The following is a 14,814-nucleotide window of genomic DNA, read 5'->3' as shown; positions in this document are numbered from 1 at the left end:
ACCTCCTGGGAGCACTCTGATGAAGCACCCCCTGGGATTACTGTGGTGGGTACCTCCTGGGAACACTGGTGAAGCATCCCATTGGGAGCACTCTGGTGGGCACCTCTTGGGGAGCACTCTGGTGAGGCATCCCCCTGGAGCACTGGTAGGTACTTCCTGGGAGCACTCTGATGAAGCACCCCCTGGGAGCACTGTGGTGGGTACCTCCTGGGAACACCCTGGTGAAGCATCTCCCTGGGAGCACTGTGGTGGGTACTTCCTGGCGAGCACTCTGATGAAGCACCCCTGGGAGCACTGGGGTGGGTACTTCCTGGGAGCACTATGGTGGGTACCTCCTGGGAACACTCTGGTGAAGCATCCCCCTGGGAGCACTGTGGTGGGTACTTCCTGGCGAGCACTCTGATGAAGATCCCATTGGGAGCACTCTGGTGGGCACCTCCTGGGGAGCACTCCCCACCAAAGGCCGTAATCCCTTGAGTGACCCACAAGGGACTGTCCTCTGTAACGCAGCACCAGACTCCAGGGACCCAGGGTCCACACTGGAGCATCGCTCCCTAGGAAGTGTGTTTAAAATAAAAATAAAGGTTTTCAGATAAACACTCTAAGAGTTAAAAGAGTTTATAAAATTTGTAAACTCTCCGAGAAGGTAAAACAGGAAGACAGTGAGTTGAAAAATTGAGGAAAAATGAGACGGAGGCTTTCCCGGGATGCCCATTCCCGACTCTTAGAATGTTCAGGAAAAAAGGCCTAACGACTTGGGGCATTTAAAAGAAATGGTAGGAAGAACACCCCAGCCAAATGCCAGTCAAGAACAAAGGCATCGTCAGACACGGTGTTTATTCCCGTGCCTTTTCTTTGGAAGCTACTAGAGGAAAACTCAGGTGGGAGAAAGGCCGTAAACCGACAGAAAGGCCGCAGGTCGGGAGGGCAGCGGGGGGGAGACCCAGGATGACGTCTGCATGGCAGGTGCAGGAGCGCTCTGGCCCGGACGGTCTTGGGGGAACCTGCGTGCCGCGAGCACTTCATCCTCCTTGCTGGCCCTTCTCCGCGTGAACTCTAGGGTTAGCTTCTCGGGGTTTTGTTCGTTTTTTTCCCTGTGAACTTTATTTTGGAATAGCACTGGATTCGTAGATTAATTTGGGGGGAGAACAGACATCTTTAAATATCGATTCCTCCCAAGCCACCACGCAACTCACTAATTTATCTGGGTTTCCTTTTCTGTTGTTTGGTAAAGGTTTTAGATCCCCAAGTTTTGCAGCTTCTTGCCACGTGTAGTCCTGTGTTCTTTAGGCTTCTAATAAAGTTGTGGGTTTGCACTGGCTTTCACGATTGCACCGAACCGCTCCTGGCCACATATATTTGTGGTACACCTTGCTGTGGCGGATCAGCACTAGCTCCCCATTCCTTTGGGTGCACGGTACTCCTGGCCCTTCGCAGCCAGGGGCGGGACTCACCCCGGTCAGTGCATCTGCCGTTGGAAGTAGGCACCGAGCCACCGGCATGGGTCCCCCGCCTCTGCAGCCAGGGCCGTAAGGGTGGCCGCTCTGGGCGAGGGGAGCACAGCCCAGTGTTGGCTGAGCCACGTTGGGCGTACAGCGTGGCCGGGAAGTGACCTTGGCCGTCAGGAGCCCCTGTGGCTGGGGTTTCCATCGGGGCGGCACAGCTGACCTCTCCTGACCTTTCCTGTTTACTAACCCTCCTACTGGTTCCTTACTTCCCGGGAAGAGGTCACCTTCGGACAGGGACAGCCCCGCGCCTGCTTCTCGCTGTGCTCGCTGTGCTGCCGTGTGAGCCGGGGCCTCCGGGACAGCACTGGCAGCGGGCAGTGACCTTCCTGTCCCTCGCCGGGGACCAGCTCCACGGTCAAGGGTGGTATTCGCTGTTCAGATGTGGCTGGAGCTTGATACCCAATTACCAGCTTTTCTTTTCTTTTGGCTTCCTTTTAAAGGCTTAAATCAGTCACGGGCGTGTAGCCTCACGGCATTTTTGACGTCCGGGGCCGGAGCACATTCCTCCTTCAGTCTGGGAGCACCTGAGACCCCACACGTGGGCCTTCTAACGCGGTCCATCTTGGATTCACTGGTCCACGTTTTTATGAAATGACCCACACCGGTCACAGTGACCTCGGGTGCACTCGGGCACCACGTCACTGCCTTGATTCAGGCACTCTTACTTTAGAAATGGTTTTAAGGGGCGCCTGGGTGGCTCAGTCGGTTGAGCGTCCGACTTCGGCTCAGGTCATGATCTCGCGGTCCGTGGGTTCGAGCCCCGCGTCGGGCTCTGTGCTGACGGCTCGGAGCCTGGAGCTGCTTCGGATTCTGTGTCTCCCTCTCTCTCTGACCCTCCCCTGTTCATGCTCTGTCTCTGTCTCAAAAATAAATAAACGTTAAAAAAAAAAAAAAAAGAAATGGTTTTAAAAGTTGTGCACGTGACCGCTTTAAGCAAACAAGTTACTCCACGTCTCTGAATCCAGAGGGGGAAACTGGGACTCAGTTCTCCCGTGTCGACATGGCTACTTAACACGATGCCTGTTTGGCGACCTTTCTGAGGACTGCGTACTTTTGCCCCCGACACTGGCGGCCAGCCTGTCTGTGCTGTTCTCCCCTGGCCTGGCCTTGACACGCGGGGACGCCCCCCTGCTTGCCGTGTGCTCTGGCGAAAGCCCAGGAGGCCGAGAGCCGAGAGCAGGGCAGGGCGAGTGCGGCCGGGCACTGGCCCTGGTTTCGACAGGAACCAGTCTCCTGGGGGTCAGGCCCTGGTCCTAGACTCCTCTGTCGTCACCCCGTGTTCACCGCCCAGCGTCCCCTCTGCTCCGTCAGGAGTCCGGGCTGCAGAGGGAGGGGGGTCACTGGTGAGGGCCAGTGGGGGTCCCGCAGGACCAGGAGGTTCTGCTGAGCTCTGGTTCCCTTCTCTTTCCTGATGTGACACCCCGTGTCCGGAGCGTCCGGGCCCCCCACCACGTCATATCAAGCTGGTCCAGAGCGGACGCCTCGGGATAGCCGCGCTGGGGGACGCGAACCAGGGGGCTGATGCCTCTCGTTAATTCTTAGTGGTTTATTCTGGGGGGAGAGACCGTGTGGAGTAAGTTCCCGGAAGCGCCCGTGCCCCCAACCCCGCCCCGCCCATCCTGCGCTCGCAGAGGAGGGGACACCCTGTGCCCCCCTAGTGCCAGCTTCCCAGAAGCGGGACGTCTTCCCCAAGCCGGGGTCTCGGTCTCAGCGGAGCGGTCCCTTCCTGCCCGCCCCCCCACCACCATTTCTTCCATCCTGGCCTCACATCCTGCAGGAATGTCTGTTGTGGGATCCGCTTGGCTCAAGCCGGAGCTGTTGAGCACAGAAACGTGAACGTGCCAGCGCGACCTCTGTCAGCAGCACTGTGTGGAGGGCGGCCGGCTTTCCCCTTCCCCTTCTCCTCACCGGGGCTGGGGGCCGCGCCCCACCTTCTCCGCAAAGCCCCTCGCTCACACCCACACGTCCCACCCAGCGCCGCCTCCCGCTCGCGGCCGGGCCCGGGTGTCGGTGGATCCTGGCGGGTCCCCTCCTCCGAGGGGCTCTCGGTCTAAACCGAATAGGGCAGCCGGGTCCGGAGGCCAGAGTGGGGTGGCCTCGGTACTCGTGGAGCTGGCTGACGTGGCCTCGGTCCCCGTGGTGGCGGCTCGTGGCCTCGGTCCCCCTGGTGGCAGCTCGTGGCCTCAGTCCATGTTGTCGAGGTCGACGTGGCTTCGCCAGATGTGGCACGTGCTCGCGTGGCTTGGCTGGTGTGGTCTTGGCTGTGCAGGCGTTTGGGTTAAGGCCTGTTTCCACGGGCGTGCGGGGTTTCCTAAGGCCACGCCAGATGATGGGGTGTGGATGGTCTGGGCAGCCGGGAGCTGGGAGAGGACGGTGTGGGGCCGGGGTCAGGAGCCAGACCCAAGCAGGTGAGGGGGGACCAGCCTCTGCCTTCTTCCGGGGCCTTGGTAGCACGGCCAGGCCTGTCACCCCCGAGGGCAGAGCAAGGGGACTTGAGTGTCCTGCTGGCTCAGCACCTGGGCAGCCAGCCCCAGGAGACACAGGAACCTCGAGCTCGGTAACAGACGTCCACCCCTTCGGGCAGCCTGTGCAAATGGGGGGGGATGGTCGTCGGTGGAGAGCTGCCCCCCCCCCGAAAGATGCCAGCTGCGTGTGGTCTCTGCACGCTTGAGGCTCTGCGGGGTGTGGGGCCGGGCCCTAGCTCCACAGGCCCGGACCGCCCAGGCTCCCCAGGCTGCCCGACAGAGCCCCGCAGGGACCGGCAGACCCAGACACCCGCAAGGGGGCGGCTGCAGGGGCGCCGGACCCAGGAGGGGGCGGGGTGGGTGCCGCTGGCTTCTGCCCAGCTCCAGCCTCCAACTCCACAAACGTGTGTGTCCGCCCTGAAGGCACGCCTGGAGGAACCTGGACGGCCGTGGCATGGCCCCATGGGAGGTCGGGGGTCCCCTCCAAGAAGAGACTCCGGAGGCCTCGACCGCTGAAGAAGCGCCCAGACCCCACAGAGGGACCCAGTCCCCACAGGGACCGACAGGCCTTGGTGTCCAAGGAAGCCCAGAAGGCCGTTGGGAGTGTGGGCCCTGCATCCTGGAGGTTAAGCCAGACCCCGCTGGGCCTGGGGCCAGCTCCCAGGGTGCTGACTGTGCGGGGGCGGGCCCGGGGAGGGGGGTCAGGGGAGCCAGGCCCCAGAACAGGGCGTGTCCAGACAGGCTGGGGGACAGTGGGAATGGCTGGGGGGTTCGTGGCAGCATCCTCCTGTTTCCAAGCCTGGGCCTGCACCAAGGGAGGGCAGACTCAGTGAGGACCGCCGCGCGACTGGGCACGCGGGAGGGGAGCCGGGCCTGGGGCAGGGCTGACGAGGCCCGGCCGGGGGGTGGGGGGGAAGAAGGAGCTGGTGGGGGGAGCCTGGAATCCTCGGTTCCCAGCGCTCAGGCCGCGGGAGGACTCGGATTGCCCTGCAGACCAGGCCCGGCTGCTGCGGGCAGGCGGCGAACGGACACCCGGGAGCCCATCGGGCCTCCCGAGGAAAGGCTGAGGGCCCGCGGGCAGCTGAGGGCTGCTGCCTCAGAAGGGGGTGCGCAGCGGGCTCCCTCCAACCTGAATTCTGCCCGAGACGACAGGCCGGGAGGGAGCTGGCGGACAGAGGCCTGCAGGGACTGTGACACCGAGGGGCCGGCTGTGTGTGCACGGACCGCCGGCCACAGGGGAGGCGTGGACCCGAACCGGGGGACTCGCAGGGAGAGCCCGGGCCCCGACTGACCCCAACTCAGGCCGGATAGCGCTCCAGTGATCTGGGAGGCCCCGGGGCCCACCGGGCATCCAGTGTAAAGGGGACTGCCTGTCCCCATCTCCCAGCTCTGCCTCAGACAGGATTTGGGGGTGTGACCCCTCTACAACCTGGGGGCCGACCTGAGCCCGACAGGCCGGGAGGCGGGCGGGGGACACGGGAGGAGAGAGAGGGGCCCCCTGGGCACGCTCAGCCAAAGGCTGAGCTACACTTGTTCCGGCTGCCGGGAGGCGCGGGGGTCCCGGGCCCCAAAGCAGGGCAGGAGGTGGAGCCCGGGCCCCTTCAGGCAGGCAGCCGCCACCCTGGGGGCTCAGTGCCCCCTCAGAGACATGTTGTGGGGGGACGGCTCCGGCCCTGGAAGGCCGTCCAGGTGGTTCTGGTGCGGACGGAGCTGCACAGGCAGAGGGCTCCGGCTCCACACACGGGGGAGAGGCGCCTGGTGCGCATGTGCGAGCCCCAAGGGTGGTGCAGCCCGGGGCCCGGAACAGGGCGGCTGTAGGAAGGGGCCAGGTCACAGGAGGAGGCTGCTTGGGGCCTGGGTCGGCCTCGTTCAGAGACTTAGTTCACACTCGGCACATGTGCCCCCCCGAAGGCCGGTCTAGAGGCAAGTGTACTACGTTTCTAGCTCTGGGCGGGGCCAGCGGTCTGGTGAATCCTAGTGAATCCTCCCCCAAAGACCCGGGGAGGGGAGCCTTGATGGCTGGAGAGGCCGGGGAGGACTGACTGCTGCTGCATTCAAGCTGCTGGCTCAGAGAGATTCTCGGGTTGGGATCTCTCCTCCTGGAAGGCTGTCCGGGTGGTTCTGGTGTGGACGGAGCTCCACAGGCAGAGGGCCCCGGCTCCACACACGGGGGAGGGGGGCCTGGTGCGCAGGTGCGAGCCCCGCGGGTGCCTAGAACGGAGCGAACGTGCGGAGAGGTCTGGGGAGGGGAGGGGCGCCCGGCTGTCCCAGGCCTCTGCCTGATTCCGCGCCCTCCGCTCCACAGTTGTGCCTATTTCACCCCAAAGGTAAAGGCGGGGGGGGGGGGGGAGCGCGCTGCCTCGGTCGGAGGGGCCGGGGTGCCTGGTTTCCAGCCAGAGAGGCCCGGGAGCCTCGATTCCTGGTAACCCCGGGACCCCCCAGGCAGGCAGCCAGGTGCAGGGGGCACGGACTGCAGCGTTTCGTCACCTGAGAAAGTGTTTGGGTGGAGGGGGTGCCTGTTTTCATCGTGGAGGCTGCTGGGTGATTCCGGCTCTTCTGGATTTCCACCGGGGGCCAGGGCTCCGCTGGCTGCCAGGGTGTGTATCCCGCTTGTACGAGCTGCCCGGGTCAGGGGAGCCCAGGACAGCGGGCGCGGCGAGGGTGGGGTGTGGCCGCGTCTCCAGGCTCCATGTGCCCTACATACTTGCGCCCCAGGTGGGTGCAACCTGCCTAGCTGGGTGTGCTACCCTCTCAGCCGGAGCTGGAGGAACTGGGACTGTCTGGCCCGGTGGCCCTGAGCCCCAGGACGGTGCTGTCCTTTGATAAGACACACCTGGGAGCCTTGAGGAGGGTCAGCCCGGAGCCTCAGGCGGCCGTTCCAAGCTGGGACTGCGCTTGGCCGCTTGAGAGGGGCATCCAAGAGAGAGGTGTGGGTGGTGGCCCCTCCAGCCTGCAGGCCGTGCATGTGGCCCCAGACCACCCCCCCCCCCCCCCCCCCCCGCGCTCCACAGGCTGATACCCCCAGCTGCCCTCCGCGGGCCGACGGGCGCCTACTGAGCAGGCTCCAGCCGCACAGGCGAGGGTCTGGAGAGGCCGGTTCGCAGGCGTGGCCCGGTGGGGGACGTGGCACCTGCCTGTTTGCAAGCGCCAGTCCGCACGAAGGCGCGGATCCCTTCTGCCGGAGGGCAGAGCGGAGGGATCTGGAAGCCTCGCAAGCACCGAACCCAGCGCGCGCACCGTGGTACCCCTCCACGACAGGCACCTGGGAGCCTTGTTTGCTGCAGAGAGCCGGGACTTCCGAACAGCGAGCTCACCTGGGGACTGCCTCTCACCCACTTCCGGGCCGCCTGCAAAGCGATTTCAGAGGTGGGCGGGCTCCCTCCGTGTTTGACGCCATTGACGCAATGCAGAGGTGGGGGGAGGTGGGCCCTGGCTCCCAAGGCGGTGGACGGACGGGGTGAGTACCGTGCATGTGTGAGCCTCACGGGGGGGGGGGGGGGGGGGGGGGGGGTGCGGGTAGGGGTGGGGGGAGCAGGGCCTGGAGCAGGGCCGCGTGGGGCGAGGTCGGGACACGGTAGCGGGCTTGTGTGGACCCGAATCTACCTAAAGCCAAGCCCTGACCTGCACCAGTGTCACGTGCCCCCTGAAGTCTGGTGGGTTTGGGGACAAACAGTGCTGAGACTGATTGTCTTCGCCACCAGTGCCTTTTTGTTGTTGCTGTTGTTTGATACATTTAAAATATTTTTAAATTCCAGGGGTGCCTGGGTGTCTCAGTCGGTTAAGCCTCCCACTTCGGCTCAGGTCTTGATCTCACGGTCGGTGAGTTCGAGCCCCGCGTCGGGCTCTGTGCTGACAGCTCAAGCCTGGAGCCTGCCTCGTCTGTGTCTCCCTCTCTCTCTGTCTCCCTCCCCTCATGCTCTGTCTCCCTCTCTCCTTCAAAAATAAACATCAAAAAAATTTTTTTAATGCAGCGTAGTTAACGTAGTGTTGTATTAGTTTCCGGTGCGCAATGTGGTGATTCACCTGTTCCATCCATCACCCGCTGCTCATCGTAAGTACTGTCAATTCCACTCCCCCAGTTCACTCATCCCCCACCCACCTCCCGCCCGCAACCACGAGTGTTCTCCACGGTTGAGTCTGTTTCTTGGTTTCTCTTTTTTTTCCCTTTATGTTGTTTCTTAAATTCCACATGGGAGTGAAATCATACGGTATTTGTCTGTCTCTGACTTATCTTGCTTAGCATAATACACTCTAGCTCCATCCATGTCCTTGCAAGTGGCCAGACTTCGTTTTTGATTGCTGAGTAATATTCCGTTGGCCATATCCGTCTTCCTCTCCGTTCATCAGCTGATGGACACTTGGGCTGTTGCCGTATTTCGGCTGTTGTAGGTAATGCGCCTATAAAGGGCACACGTATCCCCTTAAATTAGTGTTTTTGTATTTTGGGGGTAAATACCCAGTAGTGCGTTTACTGAATTATAGGGGACTTCTATTTTTAACTTTTGCAGGAAGCTCCACTCTGTTTTCCAGAGCGGCTGCACCTGTCTGCATTCCCAGCAACGGTGCACGAGGGTCCCCTTTCTCCGCATCCTCGCCAGCACCTGTGTTTCTCGTGTTGTTACCGTTAGCCGTTCTGGCAGGTGCGAGGCGGTGTCTCGTCATGGTTTTCATCTGTGTGTCCCCGATGAGTGATATCGAGCATCTCACGTCTGTTGGCCATCTGTGTGTCTTCTTTGGAGAAATGTCTATTCATGTCTTCTGCCCATTTTTTAAAATGTCATTCATTTTTGGGGTGTTGGGCTTGAGAAGTTCTTTACAGATTTTGGATACTAACCCTTTATCCAATATGTCATTTGCAAATATCTTCTCCAATTCCTACGCTGCCTTTTAGATTTGTTGATTGTTTCTTTGCTGTGCAGAAAGTTTTTATTTTGATGTAGTTCCAGTAGTCTATTTTTGCTTTTTTTGTTTCCCTTGCCTCTGGAGACGTGTTGAGTAAGAAGTTGCTGCAGCCCATGTGACAGAAGTTCCTGCCTCTGTTCTCCTGTAGGATTTTTATGGTTTCAGGTCTTACGTTTAAGTCTTTCAGAGTTTATTTTTGTGTCTGGTGTAAGAAAGTGGTCCAGGCTCATTTTTCTGCCTGTTGCTGTCCAGTTTTCAAGGCACCACTTGCTGAAGAGACTGTCTTTATTCCATTGGGTGTTCTTTCCTGCTTTGTCAAAGATGAGTTGGCCATACGTTTGTGGGTCCATTTCTGGGTTTTCTACTCTGTTCCATTGATCTGAGCATCTCTTCTTGTGCCCGTACCATACTGTCTTGATGATGGCAGCGTTGTAATACAGCTTGAAGTCTGGGATTGTGATGCCTCCTGCTGTGGTTTTCTTTCTCAAGATTGCTTTGGCTAATTCGGGGTCTTTTCTGGTTCCATACAAATTTTGGGATTGTCTGTCCTAGCTCTGTGAAGAATGCTGGTGGTATTTTGATAGGGATTGCATTAAATGTGTAGATGGCCTTGGGTAGTAGTGACATTTTAACAATATTTTTTTCTTGCAACTCACGAGCGTGGAATGTCTTTCCTTGTGTTTCCATCATATTGAATTTCTTTCATCGGTGTTTCACGGTTTTCAGAGTACAGATCCTTCACTACTTTGGTTAAATTTATTCCTAGATGATTTATTGTTTTTGGTGCAATTGCAAATGATATCGTTTTCTTAATTTCATTTGCTGCTTCGTTATTAGCGTATAGGAAACGAACACGTGTCTGCATATTGACTTTTATCCTGTGACTTTATTTTTTTTAATTTTTCAATGTTTATTTGGGTGGGGGAGGGTGTGCAGAGAAAGAGGGAGACACAGAATCCGAAGCAGGCTCCAGGCTCTGAGCTGTCAGCACAGAGCCTGATGTGGGGCTCGAACTCACAAACTGCAGGATCATGACCTGAGCCGCAGTCGGACACTTAACTGACTGCGCCACCCAGGCAGTCAGTTGCCTGCGACTGAATTCATTTATATCAGTTCTGGAGATTTTCAGTGGAGTCTAGGGGTCTGCTTTCTGTCAAAGTCTGGACGTAGTGTCCATGGATCAATGGCTAACGACCCAATCGGGGACTGTTGTTTTCTAAGCTCCTTGGGGGCTTCCCGGATGTCATCTGAACCCGGCCCCTGTTCTGAGGGCAGGGAGAGACCAAGGGTGGGGGCAGCCCGCTCTGGGTGGGGAGGTGGCAGGTTTAAGGAGCGTGGCTTGTCTGGCGCGGCAGTAAATGGAATGGACCTCCACACCCGCCTGCCTCCTCTGAGAGGTTCACACAGAGGCCGTGACTGAGTTCAGTCACAGATACCATCCGGGTGGTCTCAACGCCACATGACTGTCTGCAGGCCACATGCCTGGAGCAGCGTCTGGGAGTGGGGAAGGCAGGGGAGGCCCACGTTCCGAGGGCGGGGAGGGTGAGGGCCCCCCACGGCCCGGGGCCTGGTCTCAGCCAGTGGTGGTCACAGCCTCTCGCCGACCTTCTCCGATACCCCACCCGCGTGCCCGGTGCTCGCGGACCTCTGTCCTGCGGTGAGCCCGAGCGGCCGGGAGGGGGTGGCACCGGCACGGACGCGCCTCCTGTGGCAGCTGTGTGGCTGCGGCGGACGCGGAAGCCACAGCAGTGATGCGGCCACGTGTGAGAGCACAGCCTGGGACGGTGATTCCCAAGATGATCCACAAGTTTTCCCAAGAGGCCCGTGATCCCAGCCGCTGGTTTATGAGATCTCCGAGGCTGGGGTCAGATCGCCCAGGGCGCTCACGGTGTCCTCGTGAGCCTCGTCAGGTCCGAACACGCAGCGCTCTGTTTGGAGCGGGGCACAGGCGCCTCCTTGGAGGAAGCACAGATGTCTGCGCCCATCGTGGTTCGCAGGACGGCTGTTCTCATTGGAGACACTTGGGTGTTCGGGGAGGACAGACTTCCCGGCCGTCCCTCGGGGCTCACTGGGTGACTGCAGTCCGGGCCACAGGAAGCCGATGGAGCGAAGGGCAGCCCATCAAAGACAGGGTGCGCCCATCTGGCCTCCGGAGACGGAGCCTGTGCACCCTAGTTCCCCGGGGCAGTTCTCCCGGGGGAGACCCAGGGGAAGGCCACGGCCGAACGTGTGCCATGGAACGACGGAGGCCCATTAGAGGCACCCAGTAAACACCCAGTGGGGGGACCAGTCTCTGCCCTTCATCTGACAGGACGGCCGTGGCCCCAGTGGTATCCATTCTGTGTTCCTAATACGGTTGGGTTGATTTTGTTGAGGGTGATTTTTCTGTTTCCAACATAGGGGTGACAGGACACCAAAATGTCCTTAATCCGGAGTCGGCCACATCAACCCACTCCAATTCTGAGCATAGCCACCTGTGACTGTGATGGTGGTTCTAGAGCCTTCCAGGGAGTTTGATGGGCTGCATTTATAGTTTATTGGACGGAAAAGCAATACCCGTGCCCAGTGCTACGGACGTGCTATGGGTGGTGCCGGATGAGAGTGCTGGTCCTAGCTTGCCCTCGAGGCCTTCCGACTTCTCCCCCGGAGGGCTGATACCCACCACTTTGGCCCAGGGAGGTGGGGCGTGGGTGGGACGTGGCAGACCGGGACCCCCGCCCTCCCCCTTCTCCCCATGCTGTGTATCATGCCAGGTGTAGTGCGTTTCAGTAGGACTGACTGTGGTGGGACAGCGGGGCCCCAGCAGAGACGGGGTCGTTTCCCGCCACCCGGGGTGTGAAGTGACTCCTGTGTCTGGGAACTTCTCGGTGCGAATTCCAGCCCGTCCCTCCCCTCCCAGGTGTGACGGGGCAGCCGAGCTCGCCGATCCTCGGTGGAGGCCAGGCGTCGGCTATGTCCTGCGGCTTCCGTGGTTATGACGCTGGGGCCTCAGTGGGGTTCTGTCTCGCTATGGACGACCGGCCATACAGGCTGACCCTGCGGAAGCATTAGAGCCTGGACGGTGTGTTAGTTCCCGGCCAAGGTGCCGTTCCCTGTAACTCAACCTGCTGCTTTCCTGTTCCGTTGCTCCTTTCTATCAGCCCCGCACTGTGGTTCTGGGCAAGATGGACCCCACTCACCGCCGCGCGCCCCCCCAGGTCTACACATTGTGGTCTTCGAAGTGTGGTGACCCCCCCCACCCCCGCCGATCACTGTTCAGTGAGGCGAGGCACCCGCACGTGCCACTCAGCCTCTCTCCGACCCTAGCGGTGGCAGCCTGCTTTGCACGGTGGCAGGGAAGGCTTGGGTTAGGCCGGGCGCGGTGTCCACGCAAACCGGGCATATTTAGGACCCTCACCTGGAGGGGCCGGTGTGATCAGTCCCGCCCCAGGTGGGGACTCCACGGATGGTCCTGGAACCATGTGGCAGCTGCCTTGGGTCCCGCTGAGAACACACAGGACGTGGTGGCGTGGCACTGACGCAACCACTGGCGCCCAGCGCGGTCGGCATGTGTGGCAATGCCCCCCCCCCCCCGGGCGCCGAGCGGCCGGATCTCCTGGGGGGTCGCTCGCCGGGGCGTCTGCGGCCCGACTGCCAGGCCTCGCGACCTGGGGCAGCAACCAGGGACGGCCACGCCAGGCTCTTGCGGACGGGCCGGTCCTCCCCCGTTCCCGACCCCACGAGGGCTCCCCCCTCGGGAACAGCCCACGGCTGGTGCGGTGACCGCGGCCCAGCTCCGAGTCCGGCGCCGGCTGCCCGGCTGCCGCGGGTGTTCCTGCTTCTAACCAGATGGAGTACCCGTTGGCCGCGTGGGGACCGCGGTCCGGGTGGTACACTGCACCGACAAGACCCACTGTGCGCCAGGAGTCAGCTGGGAGCTCCCTACTCCTGGTCCGCGGACCCAGGGATGCCCCAGGCAGAGGGGCCGGGATATCTGGAGGGTCTCCTCGTGCCCACCGTTCTAGAGGCCACGGGCCAGGGGACAGAGTGCCCCTCCCCAGCGCTGGGCGTGACCCTTCATCCCACGGGGGTTTCAGCCCCAGCAGAGGTGAGTCGAGAGGACGTACGCTCACCCCAGCCCTGACATGTGGCGCAGCTGGCCACAACTGGGGGATGCGCCCGAGTCGTCACCTTGACCGCGTGACCCGGGGCCGGAGGTGTCCTGGGAATGGCACTGCAGATCCGGCCGAGCACGGTCCTGGGGCCGCGGCAGAGCGGCTACCACGGTGTCACTGTTGGGCGTGGCCTCATGGATGGGGCGCTCGCTCCCCGCCCACCATCACCCCTGCCAGCGGTCAGGCTCTAGTGGCCACGCCGGGCTGTTGAAACCACTGCGGGGATGTGCGCGGCGGCCCCGCGGTCAGTTTCAGGGCGGCTTCCCCGGTCCCCTCGTGGCCCTGAGCAGCTTCTGCCATTTGAGGGTGACCGGCCTTCAGGGAACGCAGGCCTCCCAGTTCCCGGTTCCCACGTCCCCCCTGCACGGCTTCGAGGACGCCACCCGGAGGTGGAATCCAGACAGAAACACGGTGTGTCCTCAGGGTCGGGGGAGCCCACAGCGTCCGTGTCAGGGACCCCCCGCCCCCCGACCATAACTGCTTGTGCCCTGTGGCCCTCGGAGCTCTGTGGGGGCGACCCTGTGTTGCGGTCCATCCGGCTGCAGGACCCACCGACGGCCCCCGTGAGTGTCTCCAGAGGACCCACGAGCAGTGAGCCCACTGTGAGGCCTCTTCCGGCCCCTGTGGCCCTCACCTGGCGGCAACCTGGGCCGGTGTCCCGCACCCAGAAAGGGAGGCCCCCAGCCTGTGGAGGACGGTGTCCCTGAGGGCATTTCTGGAGGAGGTGAGGCACCCGGGGTGGCAGGGCTGATGGGGCGAATCTGAACTGCTCGCCTCCAGCGAGCGCTGGGGCTGCCTGCCGACCTCCGCTGTCCCTGTGCTCACGCGGTGGACGCCACGTACATAACGTGTGGGCCAACTGTCCCCCCATGGCCTCCTCCCCAGGCCTGTCCCTCCCGTCCCATCCATGGCTTCCCGGGTGTCAAGTGTCCAGCAGCCCGAGAGCTTCTAGGGCTCATCTGAAGCCCGTCCCTGTGCCAAGAACGGGGAGGGACTGAAGACAGGTGCAGACTGGCGGGGGGGGGGGGTCAGCAAGGGATGGTCTGGGGCAGGGGGAGATGAGTGCGTGTCTGGCTGCCACATCTGGAAGGTTGGACAGACGCCTCAGGTGGGTTCAGCACGTCAGTGTCTGTTGGCCGTGGCCTGGGCACAGCATCTGGGAACAGGGAGGCGAGCAGACCCCGCAGTGGGGGAAGGGAGCGGGTGGGAGGGGCCCGCAATCACCGGGTCCAGCTCACGGTGAAGCAGTCGTCACACCGTGTGCACAGCGTCCTCCGTGGTGACTTTGTATTAAACAGTGTGATGGGGAATCTAGAAAATCATCAATGTAAGTCTGAGATTAAACTGTGGTTATTTTTACAAATTTCTGCTGTGTCCAGGCTGCCCTTGTCGGAAGCTACGGGAGCAGCACAGAGGTGAGGACACAGCTGTCCCAGTGTATTTGCTGGGTTATGCTGCCAAGATCCAGTGAGGAGCTGAGACCAGAATCCATCACCCAAGTCCATGAGCAGGACATACGTGGTGTCCCTCAGCCGCCCCCCGACCCTCGTGCTGAGAGACCTGGGGTTTCCACTCCGGATCAGCCTCCCTGCACCTCCCGGCGAGCAGGCGGGGTGACAGGGGAGGGCGGAGGGGGTGGGCTCACCACGCCGGGGACGGGGACGGTGGGGCCGCTGGTGCGTCCTCGGGGGCCACAAGGGGTCCGGGATGGCGACCGACCGCGGAGCGGGCAGAGGCTGTCGCAGACAGCGGGGCTGTATCTGGACCGGGAGGCCGCCTTCCAGC

Source organism: Prionailurus viverrinus, chromosome D3, assembly GCF_022837055.1.
Source record: "Prionailurus viverrinus isolate Anna chromosome D3, UM_Priviv_1.0, whole genome shotgun sequence".
Lineage (NCBI taxonomy): Eukaryota > Metazoa > Chordata > Mammalia > Carnivora > Felidae > Prionailurus > Prionailurus viverrinus.
Note: the sequence above shows the minus strand (reverse complement) of the source record.